The sequence below is a fragment of the Balaenoptera ricei genome, chromosome 5 (genome assembly GCF_028023285.1).
Source record: "Balaenoptera ricei isolate mBalRic1 chromosome 5, mBalRic1.hap2, whole genome shotgun sequence".
Classification (NCBI taxonomy): domain Eukaryota; kingdom Metazoa; phylum Chordata; class Mammalia; order Artiodactyla; family Balaenopteridae; genus Balaenoptera; species Balaenoptera ricei.
In genome coordinates this window covers 28,337,729-28,355,481 of record NC_082643.1, presented here as the reverse complement: position 1 = coordinate 28,355,481, position 17,753 = coordinate 28,337,729, and the positions used below count along the sequence as shown (strand labels likewise).

Here is a 17,753-nt window from a genome sequence, read left to right as displayed (position 1 = left end):
CCGCGATAGTGAGAGGCCCGTGCACCGCAATGAAGAGTGGCCCCCACTTGCCGCAACTAGAGAAAGCCCTCACACAGAAACGAAGACCCAACACAGCCATAAGTAAATAAATAAATAAATTTATTAAAAAAAAAAAAGGAATAAAAGCCTTTTATATTTACCCACATAATTACCATTCCTGGTGCTCTTTTTTCCTTAGTATAGATCCAGATTTCTTTTTTTCTTTTTTTCTTTGATAGCTCTTTATTTTGTTTTTAAAAAATAAATTATTGGAGTATAATTGCTTTACACTGTTGTGTTAGTTTCTGCTGTAAAACAAAGTGAATCAGATATACATATACTTATATCCCCATATCACTTCCCTCTTGTGTCTCCCTCCCATCCTCCCTATCCCACCCCTCTAGGTGGTCACAAAGCACCAAGCTAATCTCCCTGTGCTATGAGGCTGCTTCCCACTAGCTATCTATTTTACATTTGGTAGTGTATATATGTCCATGCCACTCTCTCACTTACCCTTCCCCCAGCTTACCCTTCCCCCTCCCTGTGTCTTCAAGTCCATTCTCTACATCTGCATCTTTATTCCTGTCCTTCCCCTAGGTTCTTCAGAACCATTGTATTTGTTTTTCTCTTCCTGACTTACTTCACGTTGTATGACAGACTCTATGTCCATCCACCTCACTACAAATAACTCAATTTCGTTTCTTTTTATGCCTGAGTAATATTCCATTGTATATATATGCCACATCTTCTTTATCCATTCATCTGTCGATGGACACTTAGGTTGCTTCCATGTCCTGGCTATTGTAAATAGTGCTGCAATGAACATTGTGGTACATGCTTCTTTTGGAATTATGGTTTTCTCAAGGTATATGCCCAGTAGTGGGATTGCTGGGTCATATGGTAGTTCTATTTTTAGTTTTTTAAGGACCCTCCATGCTGTTCTCCATGGTGGCTGTATCAATTTACATTCCCACCAACAGTGCAAGAGGGTTGTCTTTTCTCCACACCCTCTCCAGCATTTATTGTTTGTAGATTTTTTGATGATGGCCAATCAGACTGGTGTGAGGTGATACCTCGTTGTAGTTTTCATTTGCCTTCCTCTAATGATTAGTGATGTTGAGCATCCTTTCATGTGTTTGTTGGCAATCTGTATATCTTCTTTGGAGAAATGTCTATTTAGATCTTCTGCCCATTTTTGGATTGGGTTGTTTGTTATTTTGACACTGAGCTGCATGAGCTGCTTGAATATTTTGGAGACTAATCCTTTGTCAGTTGCTTTGTTTACAAATATTTTCTCCCATTCTGAGGGTTGTCTTTTCATCTTGTTTAAGGTTTCCTTTGCTGTGCAAAACATTTTAAGTTTCATTAGGACCCATTAGTTTATTTTTGGTTTTATTTTCATTTCTCTAGGATGTGGGTCAAGAAGGATCTTGCTGTGATTTGTCATAGAGTCTTCCGCCTATGTTTTCCTCTAAGAGTTTTATAGTGTCTGGCCTTACATTTAGGTCTTTAATCCATTTTGAGTTTATTTTTGTATATGGTGTTAGGGAGTGCTCAAATTTCATTCTTTTACATGTAGCTGTCCAGTTTACACAGCACCACTTATTGAAGAGGCTGTCTTTTCTCCTTTGTATATTCTTGCCTCCTTTATCAAAGATAAGGTGACCGTATGTGGGTGGGTTTATCTCTGGGCATTCTATCCTGTTCTATTGATCTATATTTCTGTTTTTCTACCAGTACCATTCTGTCTTGATTACTGTAGCTTTGTAGTATAGTCTGAAGTCAGGGAGCCTGGTTCCTCCAGCTCTGTTTTTCGTTCTCAGGATTGCTTTGGCTATTTGGGGTCTTTTGTGTTTCCATAAAAATTGTGAAATTTTCTGTTCTAGTTCTGTGAAAAATGCCACTGGTAGTTTGATAGGGATTGCACTGAATCTGTAGATTGCTTTGGGTAGTATAGTCATTTTCACAATGTTGATTCTTCCAATGCAAGAACATGGTATATCTCTCCATCTGTTTGTATCATCTTTGATTTCTTTCATCATTGTCATAATTTTCTGCATACAGGTCTTTTGTCTCCTTAGGTAGGTTTATTCCTAGGTATTTTATTCGTTTTGTTGCATTGGTAAATGGGAGTGTTTCCTTAATTTCTCTTTCAGATTTTTCATCATTAGTGTATAGGAATGCAAGATTTCTGTGCATTAATTTTGTACCCTACAACTTTACGAAATTCATTGTTTAGCTCTTGTAGTTTTCTGGTAGCACCTTTAGGATTCTCTATGTATAGTATCATGTCATCTGCAAACAGTTACAGCTTTACTTCTTCTTTTCCAATTTGGATTCCTTTTATTTCTTTTTCATCTCTGACTGCTGTGGCTAAAAGTTCCAAATCTATGTTGAATAATAGTGGTGAGAGTGGGCAACCTTTTCTAGTTCCTGATGTTAGTGGAAATGGTTTCAGTTTTTCACCTTGAGAATGATGTTGGTGGTGGGTTTTTCATATATGGCCTTTATTATGTTGAGGTAAGTCCCATCTATGTCTACTTTCCAGAGAGTTTTTATCATAAATGGGTGTTGAATTTTGTCAAAAGCTTTTTCTGTATCTATTGAGATGATCATATGGTTTTTATCCTTCAATTTGTTAATATGGTGTATCACATTGATTGACCTGCATATATTGAAGAATCCTTGCCTTCCTGGCATAAACCCCACTTGATCATGGTGTATGATCCTTTAAATGCGCTGTTGGATTCTGTTTGCTAGTATTTTGTGAGGATTTTTGCATCTATATTCATCAGTGATATTGGTCTGCAGTTGTTTTTCTTTGTGATACCTTTGTCTGCTATTGGTATCAGGGTGATGGTGGCCTCGTAGAATGAGTTTGAGAATGTTCCTCCTTCGGCTACATTTTGGAAGAGTTTGAGAAGGATAGGTGTTAGCTCTTCTCTAAATGTTTGATAGAATTTGCCTTTGAAGCCATCTGGTCCTGGGCTTTTGTTTATTGGAAGTTTTTTAATCATAGTTTCCATTTCAGTGCTTGTGATTGGTCTGTTTATATTTTCTATTTCTTCCTGGTTCAGTCTCAGAAGGTTGTGCTTTTCTAAGAATTTGTCCATTTCTTCCAGGTTGTCAACTTTTTTGGCATGTAGTTGCTTGAAGTAATCTCTCATGATCCTTTGTATTTCTGCAGTGTCATTGTTATTTCTCCTTTTTCGTTTCTAATTCTGTTGATCTGAGTCTTCCCCCTTTTTTTTCTTGATGAGTCTGGCTAATGGTTTATCAATTTTGTTTATCTTCTCAAAGAACCAGGTGTTAGTTTTATTGATCTTTGCTATCATTTCCTTCATTTCTTTTTCATTTATTTCTGATCTGATTTTTATGATTTTTTTCCTTCCGCTAACTTTGGGTTTTTTTTGTCCTTCTTTCTCTAATTGCTTTAGGTGTAAGGTTAGGTTGTTTATTTCAGATGTTTCTTGTTTCTTGAGGTCGGATTGTATTGCTATAAACTTCCCTCTTAGAACTGCTTTTGCTGCATCCCATAGGTTTTGGGCAGTCGTGTTTTCATTGTCATTTGTTTCTAGGTATTTTTTGATTTCCTCTTTGATTTTTTCAGTGATCTCTTGGTTATTTAGCAGCATATTGTTTAGCCTCCATGTGTTTGTATTTTTTACAGTTTTTTTCCTGTAATTAATATCTAGTCTCATAGTGTTGTGGTCGGAAAGATACTTGATATGATTTTAATTTTCTTAAATTTATCAAGGCTTGATTTGTGACCCAAGATACGTTCTGTCCTGGAGAATGCTCCATGAGCATTGAGAAGAAAATGTATTCTGTTGTTTTTTAGATAGAATGTCCTATAAATATCAATTAAGTCCATCTTGTTTAATGTGTCTTTTAAAGCTTATGTTTCCTTATTTATTTTCATTTTGGATGATCTGTCCATTGGTGAAAGTGGGGTGTTAAAGTCCCCTTCTATGATTGTGTTACTGTCAATTTCCCCTTTTATGGTTGTTAGCCATATGTATTGAGGTGCTCCTATGTTGGGTGCATAAATATTTACAATTGTTATATCTTCTTCTTGGATTGATCCCTTGATCATTATGTAGTGTCCTTCTTTGTCTCTTGTAATAGTCTTTATTTTAAAGTCTATTTTGTCTGATATGAGAATTGCTACTCCAGCTTTCTTTTGATATCCACTTGCATGGAATATCTTTTTCAATCCCCATTTTCAGTCTGTATTTGACCGTAGGTCTGAAGTGGGTCTCTTGTAGACAGCATATATACGTGTCTTGTTTTTGTATCCATTCAGCTAGTCTATGTCATTTGGTTGGAGCACTTCATCCATTTACATTTAAGGTAGTTATCGATATGTATGTTCCTGTTACCATTCCTTAATTGTTTTGGGGTTTTTTTTTGTAGGTCTTTTCCTTCTCTTGTGTTTCCTGCCTAGAGAAGTTCCTTTAGCATTTGTTGTAAAGCTGGTTTGGTGGTGCTGAACTCTCTTAGCTTTTGCTTGTCTGTAAAGGTTTTAATTTCTCCATCGAATCTGAATGAGATCCTTGCTGGGTAGAGTAATCTTGGTTGTAGGTTTTTCCCTTTCATCACTTTAAATATGTCCTGCCACTCCCTTCTGGCTTGAAGACTTCATGCTGAAAGATCAGCTGTTAACCTTATGGGGATTCCCTTGTACGTTATTTGTTGTTTTTCCCTTGCTGCTTTTAATATTTTTTCTTTGTATTTAATTTTTGATAGTTTGATTACTATGTGTCTTGGCATGTTTCTCCTTGGATTTATCCTGTATGGGATTCTCTGTGCTTCCTGGAGTTGACTGACTATTTCCTTTCCCATATTAGGGAAGTTTTCAACTATAATCTCTTCAAATATTTTCTCAGTCCCTTTCTTTTTCTCTTCTTCTTCTGGGATCCCTATAATTTGAACGTTGGTGCGTTGAATGTTGTCCCAGGGGTCTCTGAGACTGTCCTCAATTCTTTTCATTCTTTTTTCTTTGTTCTGCTCTGTGGTAGTTACTTCCACTATTTTATCTTCCAGGTCACTTATCCGTTCTTCTTTCTCAATTATTCTGCTATTGATTCCTTCTAGAGAATTTTAAATTTCCTTTATTGTGTTGTTCATCATTGTTTGTTTGCTCTTTAGTTCTTCTAGGTCCTTGTTAAACGTTTGTTGTATTTTCTCCAATTCTATTTCCAAGATTTCAGATATCTTTACTATCATTACTCTGAATTCTTTTTCAGATAGACTGTATATTTTCTGTTCATTTGTTTGGTCTGGTGGGTTTTTACCTTGCTCCTTCACCTGCTGCATATTTCTCTGTCTTCTCATTTTGCTTAAATTACTGTGTTTGGGGTCTCCTTCTTCTAGGCCGCAGGTTCGTAGTTCCTATTTTTTTTGGTGTCTGCCCCCAGTGGGTAAAGTTGCTTCAGTGGGTTGTGTAGGCTTCCTGGTGGAGGGAACTGGTTCCTGTTTTCTGGTGGATGAGGCTGGATCTTGTCTTTCTGGTGGGCAGGACCGCATCCAGTGCTGTGTTTTGGGGTGTCTGTGAACTTATTATTATTTTAAGCAGCCTCTCCGCTAATGGGTGGGGTTGTTTTCCTGTCTTGCTTGTTTGGCATGGAGTGTCCAGCACTGAAGCTTGCTGGTCGTTGAGTGGAGTTGGGTCTTAGCATTGAGATGGAGATCTCTGGGCGAGCTCTCACCAGTTGATATTATGTGGGTCCTGGAGGTCTCTGGTGGTCCAATGTACTGAACTTGGCTCTCCCACATCAGAGGCTTAGGCCTGACACCTGACCAGAGCACGAAGACCCTGTCAGCCACATGGCTGCACTGTTCATAGGAATGCAATTCAGTGCAGCCACTACTGAAAACAGTATGGAGGGTTCTGAGCCATTTCTTGGGAGTGTGTTTGTAATGAACAGCTGTGGGGAGAGAGGTAATGTTTCTCCTTCAGACAAACAGGAAGCTTGCTATCTTCTCATTTTAAAAGCAGTGGAGTCCTCAAACTCAGTGTTCCTCAGTGTAATACAACCAAGTACATGCATAGCACCCAACTGAATCCCTCTGTGTCATCCCAGTGGGAACTCCAGATTACTATTTGGTATGATTTTTCTTCTGACTTAAGAACATGTGTTAACAGTTCTTGTAGTCTTGTAGTAAGATTCTGAGTGTGATGATTCAGCTTTGATATGTCTGACAAAATCTTTTTTTTGCCTTTGTTTTCGAGAGACATTTTTTCTGGGTATAGAATTTTAGGTTGACAGAGTTGCTGCTCTTGGTGTTTCCCTAGTACTTTAAAGATGTTGCTCTACTGCCTTAACTGTATTTTTCTGAAGAGAACTTGGTCTCATTCTTATTTTGTTCCTTTGTGTATAATGTGCTTTATTTCTCTGATTGTCACATTTTCCCTTTATCGGTGGGTATACGTCTTTTAATTCTATTATGCTTTGGTATAATTTTATTCATGTTTCTTGTGCTTGGGGTTTGGTGAGCTTCTTGGATTTGTAGGTTTACAGATTCATCAAATTTGGAACATTTCTGGCCATTATGTCTTTAATATTTCCTCTCCCCACCTCCTTTGGTGACTCTAATTACATATCTTATCTATTAAACAACTTGAAAGTTTCCCACAGCCCACTGAAGCTCTCTTAATTTTTTTCTTTTTTAGTCTTTATTTTCTCTGTATTTTATTTTAGTTTCTATACCATCAAGTTCACTAATCTTTAATTCTGCAATGTCTAATCTGCTCTCTCTTATCTCAGGTATTTTCTATTTCAAGCATTGCATTTTTCATCTTGAAAAGTTTTATTTGGGTCTTTTAAAAATCTTTCAAGTCTGTACCTTACATTCTTGAACATATGGAATATAGTTACCATAACTGTTTTAATGTCCTAATCCGACAATTCTACCATCCATGCTGATTCTGGAACTGTGTTTGTTCATTGATATTTTTGCCTTATTATGGCTTATATTATCCTATTTCTTCGATAATATAAGCAAATATAATTTGCTTATATCATCCTATTATCCTATTTCTTCATGGCTTATATTATCCTATTTCTTTGTAATTAAAGATTAAAATCTTTAATTTTTTTATTAAATTCCAAACCTCGTGATTTTTACTTTGTTAGATGCTTAATATTACATTCTTATAAATATTCTTGAACTTTGCTCTGAAGTTTGGTTAAATCACTTGGTAACAGTTTGATCTTTTCAAACCTCCTGTTAAACCTTGTTAGGTGAAACCAGAACCACCTTTAATCTAAGACTAATTTCTTCCACTATGGAGGTAATACCATTGTAAATACTCTGCCTGATTTTCCTTGAATTATGATGTTTTCCCTCTGGCTGTTTGGAACATGAACTATTATTGGACCTGTCTGAGCTCTGAGTATCTGCTCCTTTCAAGTGGTTCTTTCCCTTTCCTCAGATAATTTCTCCACAGGCCTATGCTACTAAATGTGAAAACTTGAGGGGGTATTGCCTGTGAATCTCCATAGCTCTTTCTCTGTACAACTGTCTTTTCCCCAGGACTCTGCTTTTTTAACTCCAGCTCTTGGCCTCACTAGACTCCATGTGTCTCTCCTCGATTCAAGGTTACTGCCTGGTTCTGTTTGGATTCCCTTTCTTTGCACTGCAGCCTGGAAAATATGTCTGGGCAGTAAGCTGGGACTGTCATGGGGCTCACCTTGTTTGTTTTCCCTCTCTCCGGGACCAATGTCCTCTGCTTACTGAGTTGATGTGCAATGCCTGAAAACTTTGTCTAGTTTTTTTGTCAGCTTTGTTAAAATAATATAATATTAACTGTTTAGTTGTTTCAGGAAGGGTGGTCTAAATGGTCCCTCTTACTCCATCTTGGCTAGAAGCCGAAGTCTTATCTTTTGTTTTTTTTGGTGATATTTTGGATAACCAATTCAATTTCTTTAAAATTTTAGGATATAACCTATACTTGGTGACTGTTTTTATTTCTTTTCAGTTTCTTCCTGTCAGTCAGTGATCATGTTGTTCTGCCTCCTTGGACCTACTGCTTCATATAATCTACACCCTCACAAGTAGTTGGCAGGGTTTTTTCCGTTTTTGCCCTTCATTATGAGTAGTGATCCTAATGAATTCTATTCACATTTCCTTTTGTTATATCAAGCCCTTTCCTCTCTGTCCACCCGCTTTTGTTTCTAGAGCTGTACTCAGGCCTTCTTCCCTCCTCTGCATTACTCTGGGGAACCCTGACTCTCAGAATGTTTTCCTTCTCCTGTTCGGACAGCAACAGTTACTTCTTTTGTTTATGCTAGACAGTGTGTTAAATTTATTTGGAAAACACACAAAAAACCCTTCTTCTACTTTTTTTTTTTTTTTTTGCCTAGAGGGTAACACCTGGCTGCCATGTATTCTGAATATATGGATGGGGAAATTGGCAGCAGGCTTTCAATAACTGCTCCTGTTTTCAGCCCTGTGTGGTACCCTGCTGCTTATCACACCTGGCATCCTGAGTCTATCACCCTCCCACCTCTGAAAGGCAGGATGGCTCCCTCCTTAGCAGCAGCCCCTCCATATTTCTTCTGGGCTGTGCTTTTTCCTGGCTTGCTTTATTGAGCTGCACTCTTCCACTCACTTTCCACCCTCTAGAACTGTGTTGAAACAGTTCATCCATTGATAAACTCCCTCTTGTTCTTTTCACTGCTCTGTGCTTACCCCTCTTCTTTCAACTGGTGTATTCTTCTTTTAATGGGATCTGAGGAATGAGAGGAGATAAATTCATATGCTCAGTTTGTAATCTTGCCCTGACACCAGTTGCTATTTAGTTACTAAAGCCAAGGATTATTTTTTTTTCTAGAACTTACATTTAATTTTTTAATTCACACTGTTGACCAATTCCTTTTCCTGAAACCATGTCTTTCTTTGTTTCAGTAACTCCAATCTCTACTGATTTTTCTCTTATTTCTCTGGATATTACTCCTGTCTTCACTTTCTCTCTACATCTCTTTACATGTTTTTATATCCTGGATTTATATCCTTGAGCTTCTTCTCTGCTTACTGTACCTATTGAACATTTGCACATGGATATCTACCTGTATCTCAAACTCAGCACACCCCAAACCAAATTTGCCATCTTCACTCTGGTATCTGCTCCTCCACCGACCTGTACCTCCTTGATGAACAGAACTTCTGTGCCTCTAACCACCAAGACAGAAATTTAGACACCATCTCTGCTCCTTTTTCAGATTCAATTGGCCATCATGCCTTGCCTGTAACATCTCCTAAATAGTGTTCAGATTTACTCACTTCTTTCTAGTCTCTCAACTATTGCTTCTTTTATTCCTATTATCTTTAATTTTTATTATAGAAAAATTTAAACACAGTAAAATGTACCTGCCACTCAGGGTCAGCAATTACCAACATTTGGCTAATTTTGTTTTATCATCCCCCTGCCCCCCATTTTCTCCTCCATTATTTTAAAACACATTCCAGACGTCATATCATTTCATCTGTAAAAATTTCAGTGTGTCTTTCTAAAAGGAAAAGATATTTGAAAACATAGGCACAAAATCTTTATCATCATAAAATAATAATTCCTTAAAATATATTCATATATCCAGTAAGTATTTATGTTTCCTTGTTGTCTCATAATTTTTTGTTTTTACAGTAGATTGGTTCAGATCTGGAACTAAGCAGGAACCACATGATGTATTTGGTTGCTATGATGTAACTGAGTCTCCTTTAGTTTAGAGGTTCCTCCTCCCTTTTTGTTTTCCCTCCCCTTTTATTTATTGACTAAATCAGGTTATTTGTCTTGTAGAATCTCCCACATTGTGGATTTTTCTGGTTACGTCCTCATGGTGTCATTAAAGACGCTTCTCTATTTCTCTATTTTCTGGAAACTCATATTTAGATCTAGAAGCTTCATTAGAATTTTTGTAAAAATCAGGATTCTCTGGCAGTCCAGTGGTTAGAACTATGTGCTTTCACTGCCGGGGCCCTGGTTCAACCCCTAGTTGGAGAATTAAGATCCCACAAGCTGTGCGGTGTGGCGGAAAAAACAAAACAAAAAAAGAATTTTTGTAAGAAAAATCCATAGATGGCTCCTATGTCATCATATCAGGGGGCATATAATGTATAATGTATGGTTGTTTCTCTTTTTGTAATGATATGATTTTTCAGTGGCTTAGTGTGTTATTATTCTAATCCATCCATTTAAAAAAATCCCTATAACCTCTCACTTAGTGGTTTTAACAGCTATTGACTATCATTGCCTAGGTCTGTTATTATTAGGGACCTATATTTCTTACCAGCTTTACTGCAACAACTTCTTAAGATTGCCACTATAATTTTTTCCCCTCACTTGACCCCATTATGCACACTGCCACCAAATGGATTTTTGCATACCACAAAGCATTTCATATGATTTCCCTGCATAAAATTCTTCAGTGGATTCTTAGTGAATTCAGAACAAAATCCAAATTCTATAGCAAAGATATACGAGAGTCTTTATCATTTGGTCCCTGCTTACCTGCTGTTATTTGCTTTATATTTATAAATGCTTGAAACTTTCTAAAATAGAATTCTTCTTGAGGTAGACAAAGTTACAAGATGTTAGTTTAACACATGGGAAATGAGGGATGAGATGCTGCACTGCTGATATACAGGCAGATGGCAGGATTATTTTCACAACAGAAAATAAGCTTTGAAGAACCAGAGCATCTTAATATTTCACAATATATGTAAATCAAATCATTATTCTGTATACCTTAAACTTATAAAGTGCTGTCTGTCAATTATCTCTCAATAAAGCTGGGAAAAATACTTATAAATTAAAAAAAAAAAAAAAAAAAACCCCGGGTCTTTGACCACATCAACAATGGTAACGTGGCATCTCAAGGCTGTGCCCAAGGGTGTTGACTTTAGGGCAAGAAACCCAGGGAGGGGATATAGGAGAAGGGGGCAATGGCTTTTGGAAGAAAGAATAGTTGTATTTTTTCCCAGCTTTACTGAGGTAAAGATTAACAAAAATTCTGTATGTATTAAGGTGTACCACGTGATGGTTTCATATACATAATAGTTGCACTGTGAAATGATTACCATGATCAAGTTAATTAACACATTCATCACCTCACATAGTTGCTGGTTTTTGCCTTTTTTTTTTTTTTTTTTTGGTGTGGTGAGCAAAGTTACATTTTAAAATGTATTGTTTATAAATTTGCTAGAAAAGTATACTGTTTGCCTCGGTTGTGTTACCATTTCAAGCTTCCTTCCCATGATACTTCTCTTCAAGTTATTATGTAGATGTAAATAACTATGATTTAATTAATTAACTCATGAAATCGAAGTATAATTTTATAATGAATTTTTTATCCTCATCTACATGTTTTATTTAGGTTCATGTTTAATAAAAATCTCCCAAGAAATATATATTGTAACATCATAATGTTTACTCATCATGATAAATTTACTAGCATCCATACATTTATTCTCTACATCTGTGTCTCCATTTCTGCTTTGTAAATAAGATCGTCTATACCAATTTTTTCAGATTCCACATATATGTGTTAATATACAATACTTATTTTTCTCTTTCTGACTTACTTCACTCTGTATGACAGTCTCTAGTTCCATCCACGTCTCTACAAATGACCCAATTTAATTCCTTTTTATGGCTGAATAATATTCCATTGTATACATGTACCACATCTTCTTTATCCATTCCTCTGTTGATAGACATTTAGGTTGTTTCCATGTCCTGGATATTGTAACTAGTGCTGCAGTGAACATTGGGGTGCATGTGTCTTTTTGAATTATGGTTTTCTCTGGGCATATGCCCAGTAATGGGATTGCTGGGTCACATGGTAGTTCTATTTTTAGTTTTCTAAGTAACCTCCATACTGTTCTCCATAGTGGCTGTATCAATTTACATTCCCACCAACAGTGCAAAGGGTTCCCTTTTCTCCATGCCCTCTCCAACTTTTGTTGTTTGTAGATTTTGTGATGGTGGCCATTCTGACCTGTGTGAGGTGATATCTCATTGTAGTTTTAATATGCATTTCTCTAATAATTAGATATGTTGAGCATTTTTTCATGTATTTGTTGGCCATCCATATGTCTTCTTTGGAGAAATGTCTATTTAGGTCTTCCGCCCATTTCTTGATTGGGTTGTTTGATTTTTTGATATTGAGCTACATGAGCAGTCTGTATATTTTGGGGATTAATCCTTTGTCAGTTGCTTCATTTGCAAATATTTTCTCCCATTCTGAGGGTTGTCTTTTCATCTTGTTTATGGTTTGCTTTGCAGTGCAAAAGCTTTTAAGTTTCATTAGGTCCCATTTGTTTATTTTTGTTTTTATTCTCATTACTCTAGGAGGTGGGTCAAAAAAGATCTTGCTGCGATTTGTGTCAAAGTGTGTTCTGATATGTATATATATATATGTATAGCTGATTCACTTTGCTGTAGAGTAGAAACTAACACAACATTGTAAAGCAACCATACTCCAATAAAAATTTAAAAACAAATAAATATAAAGCAACAACAGAAAAAAAATCCTGTATCAAACATTCAAGGAAGAAATAATATCAATTCTACACAAACTTTTCCAGAACACAGGAGTATGAACACTTCTTGATTCATTTTATGAAGTCAGAATTACCCTTTTTTTAACAAAACCAAAGACATTACAAGAAAAGAAAACTATAGGCTGATATTTCTCATGAACATAGATGCAAAAATCCTCAACAACATATCAAATTAAATTCAACAACTTATAAAAATATTATGATACCAAATTGAATGGGATTTATCCTGGGAATGCAAGCCTGGTTCAACATTCAAAATCAGTGTTATCAATATATCAGTAAACTAAAGAAGAAAATCCATATGATTGTATTTATACAGAAGAGGTATTTGACAAAATTCAGCATCCATTTGTGTTAAAACCCCTGATGAACTAGGAATAATTTATTGTTTTCAACCCAATAGAGAATCAACCAAGAGAATAGGGCTAACATAATATTTAATTGTGAAAGACTGAATTCTTTCCATCTAAGGTTAGGAAAGAGGAAAGTATGTTTACTCTCACTATCACTCTTATTTAACATCATACTGGAGGTCCTAATTAGTGCAATAAGGCAAATGAAGAAGGAAGTAAATAATAAACAACTACCATACAGAATGGAGAGAAAGGAATAGACCTCTATCTATTCACAGATGACATTACTGTCTATGAAGAATCTACAAAGAATCAACAATAAGGTGTTAGAACTAAAATGTGAGTTTAGCAAGGCACCGGATGCAAAGTCAAAATACAAAAATCAGCTGCATTGGTACATATTAATAATGAACAATTTAAAATTGAACTGAAAACCTAGAAGAGTTTATCCAATGACTGGCCACTCATTAATTTAGTAAAGTTAACTTATTTTTCTTTGTACTTGAAGTCATTAAGAAGTTTGGTCAGGATTTGGCATGAATTTTCATAGCCTCCCAAAGAAAATCACTTATTCATTGGGTTGGGCTTCTCATGTTTCAACATACCCTTAGTCTTATTTCAAATCTCTGATGACACAGTGACAACTCAACCGTTGTTATATGTGACACAGATTGACAGGAACTATTATTTTCAACAATAGATCTGAAACAGCTTTGGTTGAATTCAAATAAATTGTGGACAGAAAAGACTTGTGTTCTGCATCATGGCATCTCATCACCCCAAAGCATACGTTTAATAAGTTATGAGGAAGGGACATAAAATGAAAGATTTCCTGAACAGGACTGTTCAAGGTGACAGTTAAAGAGAAATTTAGATTTCTTGGAACCCAACATGCCACTATGCATTTCATTAAAACTGTCTGTCTTTCTGAATTTCTTATAGGGTGAACCTATTTTGCAAGTAAAATATAGATGTGGTCTGGATATGGTTCAACTTTTGTTTACTTTTAACTTAAATGTTAAATTTTCTTTAAATCGCTGACTTGAAACATGGCGAGTTCCTGTCTCTTTATATAGATTTTTCAGCCTATGTTTTGCAAAGTGCATTAAAAAAAATTTACTAGCATCTTATATAAAACATTTTAATTTTTAAAAAAACAAATTAAAATATACATATGACTTTTTAAATGAAACAATACAGGAAGGCTAATAAGAACACAAACCCTTCCGCCCACACTTCCTGTTCTAATTTCCTCTTTTCAGAGGCAACAATGTTTAACCCTTTGGGGTTTCAATTCCTCTTATGATTATAATTAATTTGAATTTGATTCCATTTATATTTAATTTATTCATAATTCATTATAATATTTGGCTAAATATAATTCTTTATAAAACAACTTTTAAAGACTACATCTTAATTATACCTTATTCCTTATACTTTACACTTTATATTTACTTATTCAATTCAACTGAGTAAAATTTTATTGCTAGATATAAATTCCCTAAATGTAGCAGTATCAATTAGCAGGTGGCATTTACGTGAGTTTCCTTACAGACAGTTGGCCTTTGCTAAATATCTGCAATTGGTCCTTAATCATGTCTGACTCATAAATGGAATGATAGAATCATGTCTGAATCAGATGGATTCTATCTGCAACGTTCCCTGCACCAGCCACAGTTACAGGGGCTATGACCGGCCACTATCGTCTAGCCTCTTTTATGCGGCCAGCCCCACAACTCACATGTGTCCCTGAGTCTCCAAGACTCTGCTGATGCACCATTGAACATCTCTGACACTGATTTGCAATCTGCATAATGACTGGAGCTGGTGTCAGTGAGAGGGACTGAACTGGGATGGAGATCCCTTGGGCCCTTGTGGTAGGAGTCACTCTTGTAGAATTCTCATGAAGGTGGGGAGGTGTGTCTCATGAAATTGAGTCTTGTCAATTCAGATTTATTTTGAAAAAATAGTCTTATTAATGGTAGTGACTTAAACTGTTATTTTTATAGTCCATGCTAGATTTTTTTTCTTTAGTAATTGTCAATTTCTTATAATACTTGAATCAGTTGCAGTGGTGTAATTTGCTAATACATTTTCCTTCGATGGAATTGGAAGGGTGAGCTAATGGGACCAGAGGGTGTGCAGAAATTGTACCTAATTATAAAATAATGGAAAACAGTCTGCATAATGAAATTACCTCATAAACAGAACGATCACAACCGAGATGATTCAGTAATTAATGATTACATCAAGTAAATTAACTCGTTTGTATCTCAACCCTACATAAATGATGTGAGAAAGTATAATACCTTAACTATGTAAACAATTAATAAATATGGAAGACATTATAAATTCACAGAATTGAAAGCCCACACAGCTATAGAATTAATTACTTTTGTGTGCGTTAGGTGTTTTGGAAACTAAGCATTAATTTTCTGGCTTTGACTCAAATCAAGACCACCCTGTAGGAAAGTTTAATTCCTCAGTGAGTATCTATTTATCATTTAGCGGAATATTTGGCAACTAAGCCACCAAAACAACATATGCAAATGAATGTTTACTAATGATTGAATGAAAACATGCTCTATTTCTGAATGTGCTTAATTCAAGAGTAATGTAAAAATACAAAGACTTTTTTACTCAAAACAGGCTACCTTAATTAAGATGCAGAATTAATCTTCAGAGATACTAAGCTGTTTACAATTTTGGCAATTTGACAATCTGGCAAACATTTCTTTGAAAATGTGAGCGACAAGTACAATATGAGTCTAGTTAGATCAAACCTAAATATATGATTATTTAAACATTTTCAAATAAACATTTAAAACTTTATTTATCTTATAAATAATTGTCCTGGAGAAAGTGTTACATTATAAAACCTTTATCGTGTAATTTAAAATGTGAATTTGCAGTAGTCTTGTGGTTATTTGGTCTGGAAGGGGACAGATATTTGTGAAAGAATGTTCTGACAGACTAAAACAAAACCTTAGCATTTAAATTTTAGGACCAAAGAAATCATTACATCTAAAGCAACAATATATCTGATTTGATAGAACGTGATATAGTTAAAAAATTATTTGTGTGGTGTGGTTTGAGACTACAAATTCTTCCTTATTCAAAAATCCATGAACTGCATGTATCATTTTATTTTCAAAATGGATGGTTTACTTGTAAAGAAATTCTTCAGTTCTTTATTAGAAATACATCTAAATTTTATGTCTTGCCCAAGGGCATGAAATTCTGCAAACATTTTCATTTATTAATAGTTGTGAACACCTGGGCATTTATAGACATTACTGATATTTTTACATGTATAAATTTAGAATAAACGTTGGATATAAGAGAAGGATTTTTAACTTTAAAATCTATTTGTATTTCATAAGACCATAGGTTCCACAAGAGTCAATGTTTTGCTGTTTTGGTTTGTTTACCTTAAATAAAATATGATTTTTCTATTTAAAACATCTGAAAAATATATTCTCAAATATCAACTAGTTCTTGAAATATATCTGGATAGTTATGAGTGTAAATTAACCCAAATATCAGGATTACATTTCCTTTAAAACAGATTATTTTTTTTTTCCTTTTTGGTAAAGGGATGGAAAATTGTGGGTTTATTCTTGGGAACATGAATCCAAAACATATTAAGCCAGACTTTATTTTCCCTTGAAAAATAATTCTGTCCTAATTACCAATGTGAATTGTTTATTGCCTTTAAACAATGACTTAACATGATTAATAAGCAAGCACCTGAGAAAGAATAGTTTTATTTTCATCCAGAAAAAGTGAGAGGCTCTCTGTGTGAGACCACCCCAAAGGCCAGCACTACACTGGACGATAGTCCTAAAATAAAGTCTTCACTCACAGTTAGGAAAAGAAACTTTCAAAAATGTATTGAGGTAGAGCTTCAAGATGGCGGAAGAGTAAGACGTGGAGATCACCTTCCTCCCCACAAATACATCAGAAATACATCTACATGTGGGACAACGCCTACAGGACACCTATTGAACGCTGGCAGAAGACCTCAGACCTCCCAAAAGGCAAGAAACTCCCCACGTACCTGGGTAGGGCAAAAGAAAAAAAGAAAAAACAGAGACAAAAGAATAGGGATGGGCCCTGCACCTCAGCGAGGGAGCTGTGAAGGAGGAAATGTTTCCACACACTAGGAGCCCCTTCGCGGGCAGAGACTGCGGGTGGCAGAGGGGGGAAGCTTCGGAGCCACGGAGGAGAGCGCAGCCACAGGGGTGCGGAGGGCAAAGCGGAGAGACTCCCGCACGGAGGCTCGGCGCCGAGCAGCACTCACCAGCCCGAGAGGCTTGTCTGCTCCCCCGCCGGGGCGGGCGGGGCTGGGAGCTGAGGCTTGGGCTTCGGTCGGCTCGCAGGGAGAGGACTGGGGTTGGCAGCATGAACACAGCCTGAAGGGGTTGGCGCACCACAGCTAGCCGGGAGGGAGACCGGGAAAAAGTCTGCAGCTGCCGAACAGGCAAGAGACTTTTTCTTACCTCTTTGTTTCCTGGTGCGCGAGGAGAGGGGATTCAGAGCGCCGCCTAAACGAGCTCCAGAGACGGGCAAGAGCCGCCGCTGTCAGCGCGGACCCCAGAGACGGGCATGAGACGCTAAGGCTGCTGCTGCCGCCACCAAGAAGCCTGTGTGCGAGCACAGGTCACTCTCCACACCGCCCCTCCCGGGAGCCGGTGCAGCCCGCCACTGCCAGGGTCCCGTGATCCGGGGACAACTTTCCCGGGAGAACGCACGGCGCACCTCACGCTGCTGCAATGTCACGCCGGCCTCTGACGCCGCAGGCTCGCCCCGCCTCCTCCGTACCGCTCCCCG

General features: G+C 36.7%; 1 protein-coding gene across 1 annotated transcript in view; it reads right to left on the bottom strand.

Annotated features, from left to right (window-relative positions):
- The window catches only part of HHIP (hedgehog interacting protein), a 116,649-nt gene extending 99,213 nt beyond the window's left edge, over positions 1 to 17,436 (bottom strand). Inside the window, exon 1 of the mRNA XM_059922549.1 lies at positions 17,423 to 17,436. The gene's annotated coding sequence lies outside the window, so the exon portion shown is untranslated. The remainder of the gene's footprint in view (positions 1 to 17,422) is intronic.
- Positions 17,437 to 17,753: the final 317 nt, after the last annotated feature.